Genomic DNA, 18,488 nt, shown 5'->3' on the forward strand with positions numbered 1-18,488 from the left:
TGGAGACAGGGACATTGGACTCTGGAGTGACGGGCACGTAGCTGTGAACCATGCCGCGGATGTGCATGTCTCCAGCGCCCTTCTGATTTTCCGCTCTGCTGGTGCTTCAGTGTAACCGTTCCGTGCTGCTTTCCACCATCGAAACAGCCAGTGTGCTGTTTTGTTCAGGATCACTTGGCTGAGCCTTCCCTGCCATGGAGAATAGTTTTGGGTGGGCCGAGAAGACGTTCTTTAACTACCAATGCCATGAAGAATAGTTTTGGGTGGGCCGAGAAGACTTTCTTTAACTTCCAAGCACCACTGGTGCAAGCAGAAGGCCTGATCGGACATTTTAGAAATTGTAATTTTATGCTGGTGTGACTTTTCCAATTATGTATAAAGTGAAAGAGGAAGCCTATTGTGTACTTGTTTTATGTCCTTTAGTTTTTAATTTTAAGTAGGTATATAATATTTTAACAACTCCACTTTCTATACTGCACAGATTGAAAAGCTCTTGTGTAGTGATATTTCATTTGTATTTTAATAACTAAAGCTTGCCTGAAAAACCAGACAGTAAAACAGCCCCACTGGTCAGACTTACAGTCCAGGCAGAGGTGACAGACACTTTTAATAATCCCAGTAGCCACAGTAGTTTGCCTAAAATACCGGGCAGTAGTGGTGCACGCCTTTAATCCCAGCTCTAGAGAGGAATATAAAACGGGAGGAGACAACTCTCAGACACAGTCTCATTCTGAGGTTTCCTGGAGGCAGATTTCAGACTGAGATAGAGGTAAGTTAAATTAGGAATGTCTTTTAAAGGGGTATTTTTTTTCATATAGCCAAGTAACAAAAGAAGAGAACTTTCCTAGAAGTTATTGCCGTTAATAGAATTATATAATGTCTCAGGCCTGGATACTCTTACATCCATTATCTTGTGATTACTTATATTTCTCTCTAGAGCTGGGATTAAAGGCGTGCACCACTACTGCCCGGTATTTTAGGCAAACTAGTGTGGCTACTGGGATTATTAAAAGTGTGTGTCACCTCTGCCTGGACTGTAAGTCTGACCAGTGGGGCTGTTTTACTCTCTGGTTTTTCAGGCAAGCTTTAGTTATTAAATACAAATGAAATATCACTACACAAGAGCTTTTCAATCTGTGCAGTATAGAAAGTGGAGTTGTTAAAATATTATGGATTAAGGATTAGATAAATGTAATCAACTTTGCAAATGAGGAAATGAATTTATCGACTGAAGAGATGGGATCAGGAATTTCAGCCCACATAGCCTTGAATTCCAAAGTGAAGGCATATTACATCACATCTGGAGGTTGTTAACTATGGCTACATATTGGAGTCATCTGGAGAGCTTTGAAAAAGTACTGGTGCCAGTAAGGCACTGTAATTCATCTGGGAGGGTCCCCACACTGGTACTTTCAAAGGCTTCCTAGGTAATCCAAATGAGGACATAACCCAAGGAGTGTTCCAGTTCATTCTGCATTTTCAGTGACCATTAGTGTATCTTTGCTTGGAAACATTTGTCAACTGGCAATCAGTGTTTTCTAATTGAAACATGAGGAATTTGTATTAGCTAAAGAGAATTTTTTATTTACTTATTTATTTTTGGTTTTTTGAAACAAGATTTTTCTGTAGATTTGGAGCCTGTCCTGGAACTAGCTCTTGTAGAGTAGGCTGGCCTTGAACCCACAGAGATCCACCTGCTTCCCTAGTGCTGGGATTTAAGGTGTGTGCCTCCACCGCCTGGCTGATAAAAAGAAAATATTTTATATAATGAATATTGCAAAGATTTTACTAACCTGAGCTATAGAGATGGCTCAGAGATTAAGAGTAATGGTTGTTCTCCAGAGAACCATGGTTTGATTCCCAGCACCACATGGTTGTTCGAAACCACAGTAATTCCTATTCTAGGTGACCCTTCACTCTCTTCTGGTCTCTGCAGATACCAGGCATGCACATGGTGTCCAGACATACATGCAGGCAAATGCACATAAAATGAAATAAAAAGTTATAGTGACGATAGCATGGACTATTTTTGCCATTAGTCCTTATAAAACAGGGTAGATTTCTGGTTTGGTCTACTTAAGTTGCCTCATGAATGAAATAAAATGAGTTTGATTCATTATTTAGTTTCTTTCTGGCTCTCTGAATCTCAGACATGATGCACTGTCTAAGCGGAAGAACATTTTCTTAACACATGGCTAATCAGATTATGAGATGCCATCTGTAGTTTGAACAGGAACACATTCAGATACTCAGTCTTGGCATACACTGTACTCTAGCTCTGTAAGTCTTTTTTAGAACCTTTAAATTTTCCATTCTATTTATCTATTTATTTTACTGGGCATGCTGGCCCATGCCTTGAATGCCAGCACTCATGTACCTATCCCCATACATATCCATAAGCATACACTTTGAAAAATAAATCAGCCAGGTATGTTGGCTCATGCCCTTAAAACAGCGCTTGGGAAGCAGAGGCAAGTGGCAATATGGTTATGTTTATGGGTATGTAAGTGGATATGTACTAGTACTCGCGTGGATATGCATGGGAGTACTAGTGCCCACCGTGGGCAGAAAGGGGGTTGGATCCCCAGAGCCTAGAGTTCAGGTGGTGAATGCTGTGAGTAGAATTCAGGTTCTCTGGAAGAACAGTATGCACTTTATCTCTGAGCCAGCTTTCCAGCCTGTTCAGTAGACTTAAATGGTGTCTTTTAGATTAAGGAAAGAGGTGACTCTGAGTAAAGATATCCTTTCACATTTTTTAATGTGAGCACACAGGCCAACAAAGTATGTTAGCTTTTAATGAAAATTTTAAAGTTTGAATCTTACTCAGTTTTTCGATGAATCTGAAATAAGTACTTCTTAATAAGAATTCAGCAATTGCTTTCTTTAAAATATAATTATTTGGTTGGATTTGAGGAGTACTTTAAAGATTTAATTTGCAGCTCTAGTTTATTGCCAGTGATGCGAACATTAAAATTTAGCCTGGGGACTGGAGAGATGATAAAGTAAGAGCATTTGGCAAAACAGGGATTTAGTTCCCAGCACCCATATTGTATGGCTCACCACGGCCTGTAACTCCAGCACCATCTTATGACTTCTGCAGGCAATGACATGTTCCCACACATAGAGAAAAACTTAATCACAGAAATAAAACCATAATTAAGCTGGGCAGTGTTCCTTTAATCCCTGGGATTGGGTGGCAGAGGCAGGCTTGATCTACAGAGTGACTTCCAGAGGAGCCAGGGCTACACAAACAAACCCTGTCTCAAAAAATAAAAGAGAGAGAGGAAAAAAAACATAATTGAAATTGAGCATGATTTTATTTCAATACTTAGTAAGTTTTTAAGTTTTAGCAGCATATTAACTATTTATGAGGTTTTCATAGATAACTGTTACTATTTATAGATCTTTTTAAATCAAGTATAATTGTAAAACCTTTCACTTTCTCAGATTAACTAGAAACCTTTTCTCTGTCGTACTAGTTTTTTCCATATCTTTTTTTATTATTATTTTGCAGTGTTGAGCATTAATCTAGGTACTTATATTTGCCAGGCAAGTTCTCTATCACTAAGTTGCACCCCTAACTCCTAGCTAGTCTTTCTACAAGTGTAGGGAGGGGGAACAAAACTTTAGACTTGTACACACAGGCAAGTGGTCTTTCAATATTGTAGTATGTTAAGAGAAGGAAGGGTTGAAAGGCAGTGATTATTGGTGTTAGGCTTATAGTTCAGAGGTGTAGTCCATTATCATCATGGCAGAAAACATGGTGACATTCAGGAAGACATGGTGCTGGAGAAGGAGCTGAGAGTTCTCATTTTGATCTGCTGACAGCGGGAAGTGAACAGTTTAGCACACTGGGTATAGAGTGACCATATGAGACCTCAAAGCCCGCTCCCCACCCCCATAGTGACACACTTCCTCCAACAAGAACACTTCCTAATAGTGCCTGTCCCTATAGGGCAAGCATTCAAACGCATGGGTGCCATACCTATTCAGATGACCACTGGCAATACAGAACTCAGACCAGTTTGTCCAAACTGGAGGCTCCTAAGATGTTGACATTTTGTGTCATATTCTTGTTCCTACTACTGTTTCTTGTTATAACTCAGGGTAAATGCACTTGAAATTGATAGAAAGTTAATGGCAACTAAATTGTACCCGTTGGCTGAAAAGATAGAACCGGTGATGACTGAATAGTTTGGAGGGAATGGAATGGTGCACACAGGGCAATGTAAATGATGCAGCAGGTTGTGATGGCTCTTATTCTCTTCATCAAGGCGAGCTGGCTAAGACTGCTAAATTGCAAAACTTTAGCAAGCAACATCTACATTGCATTTGATAATACTCTGTCCTTGAGCATGATAAACACTCCAGGCAAGCTTGTGATAATGGTATTTGAACAGAACTGCTTCTACATAGGGTTCCCTATGCTTCCTTAACCTTGTTGCATAATCTGGAAGCGATAGTAAACATGATGTAGCACTTGGCATCTATTCGCTTCTTTTTTCTTTCAGTACTATCATGAATATGTATTTCTACTTTCTCCACTTTGTAGGTGAAGAAATTGAAGTGCAGTTTTAAAACCACCGTAATAGGGTCTGGGGAGATACTCAGTAGATAAGAACACTTGTTTAAATTCTAAGAGCCCACATAAAAAATGGTATGCCTGTAACCTCAGTGTTGGGGGCAGAGAGAGGAGGCTTGCAACATCTTACTGGCCACTAGTGTAGTTCCATGTTTAGTGAGAGACCCTGTCTTAAAGGAATAAGGTGGAGAGTATTAGAGCAGGCACCCAATGTTCTTCTTTTGCTTCAGTATTTATACATGGGCATACACACCCAAACACACACACACACACACACACACACACACACACACAAACACACACATCATTTGCACACATTAAAGTATACATGATGTCTTGCTAGATAGCGCTCACATCTATTTGTGGCAAAAGTGAAAATGGAGTATTGTGTTTCTAGACCGTCTGTCTTTTTTCACTAGCTGTGGAACCTTTGAAAATTTCTTTCTGATGTTCTTTTTGCCTAGATAACTCATTTGTTTCATTGTTTAATCATTATCAAATATTCATTGACCATGTACTATGTGCCTTCTTAGAGCTAAAGATATGGAAGACAGTCTTTGCCCTGTAGAACTTTATTTTGCCTAGTGTAGAGAGACAGTAAATAAATATTCAGACTCAAATAATAAGTTGTTGGAGAAAAATGATAATGATAAAAGGAATGATTAGAAGAATGGAGCTACTTTTGCTTAGGAATATAGAAGTCAGAAATGGCATTTGTGTTGAGAGTTGAATGGTGAGAAGGAAGCAGCTATGTGAAAATGAGAGATGATGTTACAGGCTACTACAGAACACACACATTTGACATTTTCTGGGGTGGGGGATACTGTGACTTGGAGTTTGGTAAGTAAGCAAGTTGATGTGAATGAATGAATGAATGAATGAGTGCATGAATGAGTGCATGAATGAGGTGCTAGGTGATCTCTGGGGAATATAGGAGCAGCAGAGCCTTACTAGGAGAAGAGAGGGGTGAGATCTAGGGAAAGGTGCTTCATTACTAACTATAGATTCCTACTTATAGAACTGGGCAGGGACCCATCTACCCCAGTTGTAGGCAAAGAGGTCTGGCTTTTTTTTAACAGTGATTCTTGGGACTGTGTGGATAAGCTTCCTCAGCAAAATGCTTCTCATGAGATCATAAGGTATAGCGAGTCTTTTTTTGTTCCATCAGCTAGCTCCCAAATAAACAGCACAGAGACTTCTTTTTAATTATGAAAGCTCAGCCAATAGCATAGACTTATTTCTGACTAGCTCTTATAACTTAAATTAACCCATTTCTATTACATACTCGTTTTTATTAATTGCATGATGCCACTTGGTTCATGGTTTATTACCTCATCTCCTACATGTCATGCTTACTTGTTTCTAGCTGGTGACTCTTACCTTTTTCATCCCAGCATTCTTTCTCTAACCCCAAAATCCTGCCTGGCTATTATCATTAAGCTTTTAAGTAAACCAATCACAGTGACATATTTTCACACAGTATAAAGGAATATTTTTAAACATTTCCCCCTTTTATCTAAATAAAAAAGGTTTTAACTCTAACATAATAAAACTATAAACAATAAGAATTATTAGATAAGAATTACATTTACAATGTCCAGTTCATTTGTATTTGGCAAATTTAGAGAAAATACTCCATTATCTATATTCTCTTGAAGAGTCCAAACTTTTGTGCTTAATTTATCCTCTATCATAACTAAGGAAAACTGTAACTGTCTAGCCATCAATTTCTATCAAAGACCCCAGAAGGATATATTACGACCTGAGTAAACAGGAAGTTCAGTGCAATTACTTCCAAAACTAAACAATAGCAGAGACTTCTGGCTGCCTGTACTGTCACCCCAAGGGTCCTCTGCAGTGTTGGAGCATCCATCTTTGGCTTCCAGGCCTAGAATATCTGACTGACTTTTCTATGAGCAGGAATTTTGAAGGATTGTCCCTCCTTATCTTGGCAAAGTTCAACAATTGCTTTCCTGTGTGTCCTGCACAATGGCAGACTTTGCTGTGTAGAAGGAATTTTGAAGCACTACCCTACCTTATTTTGGCAGAGTTCAGCAGTCTTTTTCTTTTGTGTCCTGCTTGTTCACTTTTGTACAGCATACTGTCAGCAGTCAAGACAAGAACAATTTCTTGCCCAAATGGTTAGTTTTGCCACATTGAAAGCAAACTCCATATGGAGTTTCTTTGGTGCCCATTATTTTTTTCTGAAGTAAATTGGTGCTGCAAAGAGCAGACATGTTTCACTATCTTGAGAAGCCCTAAGTTTAAAAAAAAAATTTAAATGCCATATCCTGTTGGTCACTAAAGACCATCTATCTAACTAAAATATATCTCCATTCAACCTTGGAAACATACCTAGCATTACTACAAGTTTGATGTAATAGGTGACTAACTAATATTCTGCATTTTTTATTATCCTAAATTGTTTGTAATAATAACTTTCAAAGACTAGAAATTTTATATTACATTGTTAAATGAGCTGTATACGTACAGTAACTTAAACAAGAATATAAACATGTGTAGTATGTTCTAACAAAAATAATCTTAAATTTGTATCAATATACAAAATCCATATCATTTTAAAATATTTGAGGTCAGTATTTGCTTTTTTAGTTTGAAAGTAGATATAATAATCTACCCTTTCATCCTTTCATTTCTATGTACTCATTTTTCGTTTCAGAACAAGATCTCTGAATCTAATTTCCTTTGCTTAATATTTTTTCTGACGATGACCAATAACAACTTGTGACCAGCCCGCCTAAACAATGACAAACATCCATAATGCAACAAATGACCAAAAACCACTCATCTTATCTCCTGGGAATGTGGGTATTGTGTTCTCTAGACTGCTTCCTGTTAACTGGGGACCCTTGCATCTTTGTCAGACCCTGAAAAAATTAGAATAGTGGTCAAATACTAGAATAGTCTGTGAGATCAGACCATCTCAGTCAACAACCTTGAAGCTATTCTAAATGCAGAACTCTGAGGAAATTGCAACATAAGCACTCTGAGAGGCTTCATCACTACCTGGGTTACCGTTTCCATTGGTGTCAGGTCCACTTGCTCTGAAATCACGTAAACTTTCTTCCCCTCCCCCGCCCCAAGACAGGGTTCCTCTCTGTAGCTTTGAAGCCTGTCCTGGAATTAGCTCTTGAAAACCAGGCTGACCTCAAACTCACAGAGATCCACCTGCCTCTGCCTCCGAGTGCTGGGATTAAAGGCATGTGCCAATACAACCCAGCTTTAAAAAAAAATACATAAACTTTCCAAATTAATATATATATCTGCATTAACACAAGTATGGACTGTGCAGTGTACATAACTCAGCCAATGATGTTTTTCTGTTTTACATTTGAACACGTAAAATATGCATCACCTGTCTTGTAGTTTTTCTAGGTTTCTTTCTTTCTTTATGTCTGTAGCCAGGATTTTCAGGGGGATCTTCCCTGATCAAATACGATCTCTGTCAATCTTGAACAAATCCACAGCCTTTCATTTCCTGGGGAAACAAAAGCATAACCTCTTCCTCAAAGTAATATATTTTTTTTGAGTTCCATTTTAAAGTTAATGCATTCTTAAAGTTTCTAGGTTGGTTTATTTCAGCAGTCTCTTTCACTATCCCATGTCTCCCAACAGCTTTTCTTTGCTTATCAGCAATCAAACATTTTAAAGACAACACTGTAACATACAGAATCCAGACTCTCTATGTATTCACCATCACTACATGGCATATTCTTTTTTGTCTTCAGATTATTTTCTTATTCCTTATTAACTATTTTTTTCTATGACTATACCATTGTCTTATTTTGAAGCCTATGCACATTTTTTAAACACTGTAACATGTTTAAAGATTTTTTTCTTGTATGGATCTGCTTTACTATGTATTTGTAATCCTTTCTATCTGCATGAGCAAAACCTTAAAATGCTACACACCTTTTTTCATGCCACTCTGGTGGCTCAAGCAGCAGTGGGAGACACATCTGTGACCTGCAGCCCATGTGAGACACTACAGGACTAGGAAGTCATGCTTGACTCCACTTTTGTGTGTTTGGAAACTTTTTTTAAGCTTTCTCTGGTCTTAAGTGAAAATATGTACCTAGAAGTAGGGTGCCATATGTAGTGAGTCTTTCTCTGTCCTGCCTGTCAGCTCCCAAATAATCACACAGAGACTTAATAGTAAGTCTTATAAGTTAAAGTAACTATTAATTTACATGCTGCTCATGACTTGTTACCTCATCTCCTACATGTTATGCTTCCTCCATATCCAGTGGTGACTCCCCTTTCCCACATTCTCTCTGCCCCGGAAATTATGCTTGGCTATTGGTCATTTAGATTTTTATTAAACCAATCACAGTGTAAAGGAATATGCCACAACAATGAGGACTTGAGTTTGATATCCAGAACCCATGTCAACATCTAGGCATGGTGATTTGTACTTAGAATTCCAGTCCCAGACAGGCCTGACTCTGGCGGTAAGAGACCTTGTCTTAAAGTAGACAGTGACTAAGGAAGAGTGATGCTTGTAGTTGTTCTCTGGTGTCTACATGCATATGCGTAGCCCACACACACATGCATAAACACAAACATGCAGACACATGTGCATACACACAAAAAATGTTTTTAAAAAGGATTCTTATACTTAATCATGTTATTAAAGTATATCATTACATTTTTATAACCTGCTAGGAACATATTTGAAAAATGGTTTATGTTTGCCAACAACACTGTATGGTGTGTGGTACAGATAACTGGGGAGGCAGTGGCTACTTAGGAGGCTGTGGGGTGCTGGAGGAGAGGAATGAAAGTGGTGATAGGAAGCATAAGCACAAAGCCAACTCCTAATATGTATTGATTACTGTTCTTAGTGCCCATTTTCCCAAGACTCTAGTTCTTATTTGTTAGAGCAAAAGAGAATATCTCCTGCCATTGTCCTGTGATACCAGCAATCATTGTCAAGCTTTCCTGTGACCTAGGTTTTATTGCTCTTTTGATTCATTTAGACAACAAATTCCTTTGGGTGCACTCTTGTTATCAAGCTGTGTTTATATGCAGGCTTAAGGACAAGCCTCCTTCAGTCCTGGTACCTTAGCCTTTATCCATAGCGTGGCCTCTGCCCCTGCCTGCTTGTGCATGCACAGTGAATTTTTGTAACTCTTTAGAAATAGTTGAGAGCCAGGCAGTGGTGGCACACGCCTTTAATCCCAGCACTTGGGAGGCAGAAACAGGCGGATCTCTGAGTTCGAGACCAGCCTGGTCTTCAAGAGCTGGTTCCAGGACAGGCTCTAAAACTACAGGAAACCCTGTCTCAAAAAGGGGGGGGGATGAAAGAAGTTGTTTAAAGTTATTTTGGTGAGGAGCCCTATCAGTGTTTTAGTCACTTTAAATATCATGCAGTAGAGCCAGAATTCTGTGTCATGCATAAATGTATGTATGGGTGTGCTGAGTCATATGCTAGCAGTGGTAGAAGGCCTGAGGGAAAAGGAATAATACTTCTTACCCTTTTCAGCCCAACTGCCCCGTTAGGTACTAGTCTCTTAATTAGGCTTGATTCACAAGACATAAGTTTAATGATAGAAATCACTTATTTGATAGCTGGTTTGGTACAGTTCTCAGGTAATTATTTGTGTGCTACACCATTTTGCCTTACAAATACAGTTAACATATTACAAGTGAAGAAATTATTCAGATTCCTTTGTAATTGGATATGCTTTCCACCTTGAAAGCCTTTAGTTAAGACACTATATAGATTAGATCTATTTCCTTCCTATTGATGTGAATGTGGTGGTAGATGCACTGTTTTCTGGAGGGTAAGTCTCCACCAGGCATGATTTCAGCTGTTTGCTTTCCTCTCTCAGGGGCATTTAAAGTAGTTTTTGCATCCCATCACAGTGACATTCATTTCTCTTTGCAGTATAACTACATAGAGAAACCTTGTCTTGAAAAAAAAAACAATTTTTTTTAAAAAAGTATCCTTTTTATTATTGTGTACCTGGGTATAGGTACACAGTAATAGGCCATGTACCTACCTTGAGGTCACACTGTTCCATCTTACTTGGGTTCTGGGAATTCAAACTCAGCTTGTTGGGCAGTAAGCTCCTTTACCCACTGAACCATCTTGTCCACTTGGGGAGTCTATTTTTTAACACTTCTTAGCGGGGGAAAAAGGAAAGCTGTTGAAATTGGCCAGTGGTGATTACACACACCAGTGACCCTGCTTGAAGTCAGGGTGGGCTTCTAAGCAAGATGCCTGCTCAACAAGAATGTTGTTAATGCTGGTTACTCTTGGCATTGTAGATGTCTAGTGGACACAGACCACATACAGTTCATTCTTTTATTCAAAAGTACTGTTTTAATGGCTCATAAGACAGTTCCCTAATTTTTCTTTCAGTATAATAACTAATAACATCTACAATATTAGGCTTTTGCTTGGAAACAAGTTAACTTTTTGTTAATTTTTTGTTTTCTTTGGAAGAGGATGAGACAAGTTTCTACTATCAAACCCAGGTTGGTCTGGAACTCAGTACAGTCCTCCTCCTCAGCCTTGCACTAGCTAGAGCTGTAGGCATGATCCACCATGCAAGGTTCGTAAGTTGATAAGTTCTGGATAAGCATTGTTTTTTGAATTTTATTTTAATCTTTGACAAGTGTATATAAGAAACATTGTTACTGAGTCCAGTATGAAGACACCTGGTTACAGGTTCTCCTAGCACTGGCATTTTTGTCCTGTTGTTAGGATTTTTGCAAACAAGGAGTACCTTGGCAGATTGATTGGGTCCAAGGAATGCCACAAAGATCACACTACACAACAGATCTCACAAGAGAGTTTTATTCGGAAGATAGGGCAAAAGGCTGCCTCTGAGTGGGGATGAAAGAGAGAGAGCATAGGGATGAGGGGTGCATGGTGACAGGGACCTTTTAAAGGGGTATAATGCATTGCAAAGGAAGAATATGCAACTCATGGAGACAGTGGGTATGTGTCGCATTTGATGGCAGGTAATAGTGTGGCTGCTGAGGTGAAGGTGTGCTGAATCACCTGGTTTCTAAAATTCCTCCCTTTCATTTATTATAAAAGGTGAGGAAATAGGAAAGGGTGATGGTGAGGCAGGAATCATGGTGGTATGCTCTTTTGACTGCTTTCTGTTGTCTGGGGATATCAACATTTTGGGGGACTGTTCTGGAAGATCAGGCTGTTTCACTGCTGTTGAGGCTGTGTGGGACCATCTGGGATTAGGGATGTGCAGGCGGTAATTGGAGCAAGTTTGTGAGGCTGGACCACCTGGGGCTAGCCACTATGCAGCTCTCTGAGCTGCTGAAGCTTCTGAGGGAACACCTGAAGCTGGCAGGTTACTAACACAGATATATATTATGGACAGAAGGTAAAGTTAAGGAGTTTAAGGGAAGGTTTTTTTCTTAGGTGTACATTTGAAACCTTTAGGTCCATGGTCATGGTAGTTGTTGGAGGGAAGTCCTAAGACCAGGGAAAGGAGAGTGGGATAGATTCTTAATCAGGAATAAGTAGAATAGGCAGGTGGGAAAACAGGCTTTAATTGACAATACATATCTGGAATCCATTTGACCTGTGAGATCTGGATTTCCTGATGAGGCAAAAGTTTCAGATATGTTAGCATTACCACTATTTGTGATCTGTTCCAAAATCCTGTCTGTAGAAGAGGGGGCTTTGAGTCATAGTAGAAGTTTGGAGACCCAAACTGATTCTGGGTTAAAAGCTTGAACACTATTTCCTTCCTCCAGAAGATGGGATGGGGTGTACAGAGATTAGACAGATATGCTTAGCACTTTTAAGTCTAGACTTAGAAGACAACCAGCAGAGATTTAAAATCTTGAGTTGTGACCATGGTAATAGTAGTCAGTGATTACCAGAGATAGATTTATAGCTTATCAGAACTCTGTTGATTAATGTTAGAACTCTGAATATAACAATAGCATAGACAGAGGAAGAGATCTGAAACATTTTTCATTTTTATATACTGTAAGTCACTTCCTTATACCTTTACAAATTGCATTTGCATACCTTAAAACACCTTCTTAGACCCTAAAATAAGCAGGAAATACAGACCAAGCAGCTTTGAATCTTATTAAAAATGACAGCAACTTATTGGCTACCTGAACAATCACCTTAGATTCCTCTGTGGTCTGACGGGGCAAATGTTCTAGGGCAGCATCAGTCCTCAGCTGCCAGGCCAGACGATCCAACAGACTTTCCTGTGAAATAGGAACTTGGAGGACCACCCTACCTTGTCTAAGCAAAGCAGGGCAATCAACTCCCCCATGTCCTGTTTGTCTACAGCCTGAACAGGGTCCTGGTGGCAGGTAAGGTGAAGGGCAATTTTTTACTCCAGGCAGAGTTCTTCTTTAGGGCTACTGCTAGGAACTGGCACTTCTATCACAGGAAGCTTTTTTTATTACTACTATTATCAAACATTTTAAATGCCATATTCAGCCAGTGTCTGAAGAGTTTGAGGACCATATATTAAATATATTAAATATATCTAAACTAAACAAACTTTGCTTGTTTTCACTTAACTTTGAAAACATATACAGGAGACTAAATTAAGCTTGTTCCTGTAATTAATTACATTAGTACTTACCATGACTAAAGTATAGTTCTGAGCACATCTGATCATCTATAAGTTAACTGACCACTTTCATGTCTTAATTATTCTTAACGCATTACAAGTTAAGTAGTTTTCGTAAGACTAGGACTTGGCATTTGATCCCTGTTATATTTAGCCTTAAAAATAACAATTTTTGAACTGACGTTCTCTTGTTATCAAAATAAAACTTTTAATCATAGATATAGTCCGTACAGAAACTTTACGGATCCGTTTATAGTGCATCATTATAGAACATTGCAGCTGTTTGTATGTTGTAGTTTTATCCAAGTAGGTAAAGATTAAAGTGGACAGAGACAAAGGCAGACAGATGCTTCTGTTAACCTGAGTAGATGTTAAGGATTTCTAAATCTTAATTATTGAAAATACCTTATTTATCAGACACGTTGTTGTTTATCTAAATATTCTAGCAGCTTGGTGTTGAAGAGTTAGCAAATTCATAAGTAATTAGGCATACATCTAAACCAGCTTTTATTAATCTGAGTAGGCCTTTATTACCTTAAAATTTTATCATCATATAGTATATTCTTAACCAGAGTTGAATCACATGCGTAGTATGTTGTAGCAAATATAACCTTAAATTTTTGTCATCATACAGACACTCATACCAACCCACAATATTTAGGAGACTTACTGTTTCCTTGGTCTAAAAAGAGATACAGTGATAAACAGAGAGCTCATTAAGACTAAGAAGGTTTACACTTACTGTTCTATGCTATGTGGTCATCTGAAGTTAAGTCACATAGCATGTATCCTTTAACCTTAGTAATGACGATTGCCAACCGTGTGGCTGCTTACATCCTGATGAAGTAAGTCATCAGCCAAGATGGAGGAGAGCCACATGGTTGCTATTTAAAACCATCTGTTTTGCTAGTTGATCTATTCTTTTTAAATGAGAGTTGAATCCAAGTTACACACTCAAACACACACAATTCCTAAACAAGAGTTGAGTCATATATATGTATGTTTTTTATTATAAGCCTTTTGTTATAAGTTTAAAGCCTTAAGTTTTGTTTTGTTTTGTTTTGAGAGCGGAGTGCAGAGAAACCTTAGAGACAAAAGATTTTGGAGTGGGAAATAGAACCTTACAAGAGACTTGGAAGTGTAGAACAGAGTGAGTTTAGACAGAAGAGATTTGGGGAGCATTTGTTTATATGGTTGTTACAATTGTGAGAATTTGGAAGTCATTTTTTGGACATTGATCTGTATTGAGGCCAGGCTGCTATAATCAAATATGAGTTCATAGAGTAAGGGAGAGTGGATCACAAAGCAAAAGACTGTGTGAGTGTGCTCCTATAAGCTCTACAGAGCTCAGAGCTGAAGCTGCAGGACTGCATGGAGCCAGAGATATTGAGGAGACTGAAGAGGAAAAGGGAGAGAGTAAGTTCTTTAGTAAAGAGACCCATAGGTGTGCAGAAGGCCAGAGTCAAGAGAAAAGATTGCTCACATGGTAGGAGGCCCAAGGGCATAGAAGCTGGATTCAGGAGCCAGAGAGACACAACATAGAATAAGGGGAGGAATGGCTAAGGGACAAGGAAAAACAACCAGGAACTGAGAAGCAGGTAGGTACCTATGTGGAGGGCAGAGCAGGCAGAGGGAAGCAGCAGCTGAAGAAACAGAAGCTTGTAGGCTGGCTTTTTGTTTTGTTTTGTTTTTTTCTGTCTTTCCTGCCAGCTCCCAAATAACCACTCAGAGACTTTTTTAATTATGAAAGTTCGGTCATAGCTTAGACTTGTTACTAACTAGTTTTTACCACTTAAATTAACCCATTTTTATCAATCTACTTTTTGTCTCGTTGCTTTATTAACTTTACTCTGTACTGTCCATGTTACTTCCTTCTTGGCAACCCCTCCCTACTTCCCAGCCTTCTCTCTGTCTGACTCTCCCACCTATACTTTCTGCCTAGCTTTTATTTAAACCAGTCAAAAGGCACCTTGGCAAAGGCAGATCTTCACAGTGTACAAAAAGATTATTCTACAACAGAAACTGAAGAATTGGACTCAAGGATTTAGAATGAAATTCACGAATGATCTGTACAGACCTCTTAGATCAGCAGCTTGGTTCAGACCTGGTATTGTAGGAGGGAATGTGTGTGTGCTAGGTGTGTGCACACTGTAGCTTTACCCTCCCCCAAGCTAGGTCCAGCTCTGGCTCCCACTTTGCAACAAACTTACAAATACATCAACCATAACTTAAAGACAGAACATTTACCTAGTGTGGCCTGGAAACCAACAGGACTTCCACCTTCCTGGTGAAAGGAAGAGCACCTTGGTGGATCAGAGCAAAGGTAAACTACTAAGTCACGCCATGCAACAGGCCTGACGAAAGCAATTTTGGAGGGTTAGAGGAAGTGAAAAGTTGCCTTTGAGTGGGTATGTGAGAGAGAGAGCTAGCACGCGAGGAAGAGAGAGAGCACTAGCGCAAGGCCATGGTAGTGGGGACCTTTTAAATGGGTATAATGCATGCACATAGGGAAAATACTCGACTCTTGGAGACAGTACAAGTGTGTCACACTTGGCAGCAGGTGATGATGTGGCTGTTTGGCGCTGAGTCGCTGAAGGCAGGCAGGAGGGAACACCTGGTTTCTAACACAAAGAGTCACTATCAGTTATGAGGAAACTATAATGCTACTTAGGGCTGGGAGAGGAAAGGCTTATGTGGAGCCCTTTCCCGAGACTGGGATTCAGCCTCAACTGGGAAGTCTAGATACTCCCTGAATTAAAGAAGCTTGCTCCTTGGACCAGGCCAGAGTGAATCTGTAATCCACAGAGAACCAGGAGAATGGGGAGCACAGCTGATTAACAATAAGTGTCAGGGCACATGGGAGCCAGAAGGGACTAGCCCTCTTTAGGGCCTCCACTGTGTTTATAGGCAGGAAGCTTTCTGTGTGCTGACTTCTGTATTCCTAAGAAAAATGTACAGCTGGGCATATATGGCGGGAAAGACATCCTACTTTGATGCCTCTTCCCCAGTGACATTGACCCATCTTGCAGTCATGGGAACTACAGAAGAGCCTTTTGCTTTGGAATCTCAGCACGCTTTGCTGAGAAATCTCTAGGTAGTTGAAATTGTGAAGACTTGGAAAGGATTTGAGCCCATATTGTAGTGCATATGCTGAAGGATGAATTGGAAGTGAGGGTGTGTGGTGTGACTTTCTCTTTGTTTACATACTTTATGCCTTGGAGGTCTTTCCAGAAACTTCGTGCTCACCCTCATTCAGTTTTCCTTCCATTGGCATTTTGGGTCAACATAGTTGTTTGGCAGAGCTGTCCTATGTATTGTACTGTGTAGCAATTTTCCTGGCTTCCATCCACTAATTGCTAGGCACAGAGACAAGTTTTGACAACCAATAATGTCTCCAGACAATTACCCAATCTCCCCCGTGATCTTAAATCTTTCCTAGTTGAGAATTAGCCTGTTTTCTGTTTGGATTTTTAACCCTTCACTCTTCTGTTGGAATCCATGTAAATCTTTTAATAAAGGTTTGTTTGGGGGATTTGTTTTGCATATCTTGAAATGGGATCTTGGTATGTTGTGCTGGCTGGCCTAGACATTGCTATATAAATTAGGATGGCCAGAAACCTTTACCTCCCAAGTGCTGGGATCACAGATATGTGACACCACACCCAGCTCTGCTGGAAGGTTTTTTGTTTATTTGTGATAGGATCTCAAGTAGCCTAGGATGTCCTCAAACACACTATGTAGCCAAGGTTGGCCTTAAACTCTTAATCATCCTGTCTCCACCTCCCATGTGTTTTAATTATGGAAGTATATCATCATGCTTGAGTTTGATCCCTGGAACCCATGGGAGAAAGAGAGAGCATAACCCCAAAAGTTGTCCTCTGACCTCCCGTGTACAGTGTGGCATGTGTGCAAGAACTTTAGACATTTATCCAGAGAAATCTCCAGATACAGAAATGACCTGCAAGCACATGAAAAGATACTCATTATTAGTCATTAGAGAAACACAAATAAAAATCACATTGAGTTACTGTCTCATACCAGCTGAGATGAATATATCAAAAAAACAAAAATGGCCAGGTGATGGTGGTACACACCTTTAATCCCAGTAATTGGGAGGCAGAGACAGGTGGATATCTATGAATTTGAGACCAGCTAAGACTGCATAGTAAGACTGTCAAATAAATAAATAAATAAATAAATAAATAAATAAATAAATAAATAAATACAGGGCAAAATGATTAGTGCCGGCAATGACAAACATGGATTAGAACTTCTTGACATTATTGGTGTGAATGGAAAATGGTTCGGTTACTTTGGAAAACAGTTTGTCATTTTCTCAAAACATTTACCATGTTAACAGTTAAATAGCTGTGCCATAAAATGCAGGAATTTTATTTTTAGGTCCACCAAGAGAATTGAAAACATATCCATACAAAATGTGTACACTGATGTTCTTAGTAATGTGATTTATGGTAGCCAAAAGTAGAAATGACTCAAATATTTGTAAAATCTTATAACTCTATACCATTGAATGCTTATTCAATCATAAACGAAACTTTTGTACATGGTACAAGAATGAACTTTGAAAACTTCATATTGTACACATGCACACATACAGAGAAAATGCAAAGGACCACATCCTGTATGATTGCATTTACAATGAATGTTCTGACCTCTGAATGTATTTAGAGACTATAGATTTTTATGATCTGCAAATTATTGTAACTTAGTAATGTTGCAGTTCAACCTGAAAAATAATTTAAATTGTAATCAGTATAAAATTAAAGTGCAATTGACAATTTACACATGCACTTTTATGTTTTGTTTCCACCCACCCTCTCCCATGTGCTGTGAATTGAGCCAAGAGCTTTCTTTGTACCTGTTAGGCAAGCCAAGTCTACCAGGGGGATTATATCCCTCCTTGACCTCTCTCTGTGTGTTTCTGTCTCTCTCTCTTTCTCTCTCTCTCTCTCTCTCTCTCTCTCTCTCTCTCTCTCTCTCTCTCTCTCTCTCTCTCTGTGTGTGTCTCTCTCTGTCTGTCTGTCTGTCTGTCTGTGTGTGTGTGTGTGTGTGTGCTTCTGTGTGCACATGGAGACCCAAGGACACTCCCAGTGTCAGGAAAGCCTCTGCCTTACCTGGAGACAAAGTCCTTCATTTCCTGTAGTCTGCCAATTAGGCTAGGTGCCTGGCTGGGACTCAGTGTCTCTTTCTCTCCAATGCTGGGTTGCAAGTAGGCACCACCATGCCTGACATATTTATGCAGGTTCTAGGAGATTGAACTCAACTCTCATTGCTTGCAAGGCAAGTGC

The 18,488-nt window shown here is 39.4% G+C and overlaps 1 protein-coding gene across 5 annotated transcripts in view; it reads left to right on the forward strand.

Annotated features, from left to right (window-relative positions):
- Positions 1-18,488, forward strand: part of Atg5 (autophagy related 5) — a 112,999-nt gene that overhangs the window by 49,351 nt on the left and 45,160 nt on the right. The gene's annotated exons all lie outside the window — the stretch shown is intronic.

Source organism: Arvicola amphibius, chromosome 8, assembly GCF_903992535.2.
Source record: "Arvicola amphibius chromosome 8, mArvAmp1.2, whole genome shotgun sequence".
In the NCBI taxonomy this organism is placed as follows: Eukaryota; Metazoa; Chordata; class Mammalia; order Rodentia; family Cricetidae; genus Arvicola; species Arvicola amphibius.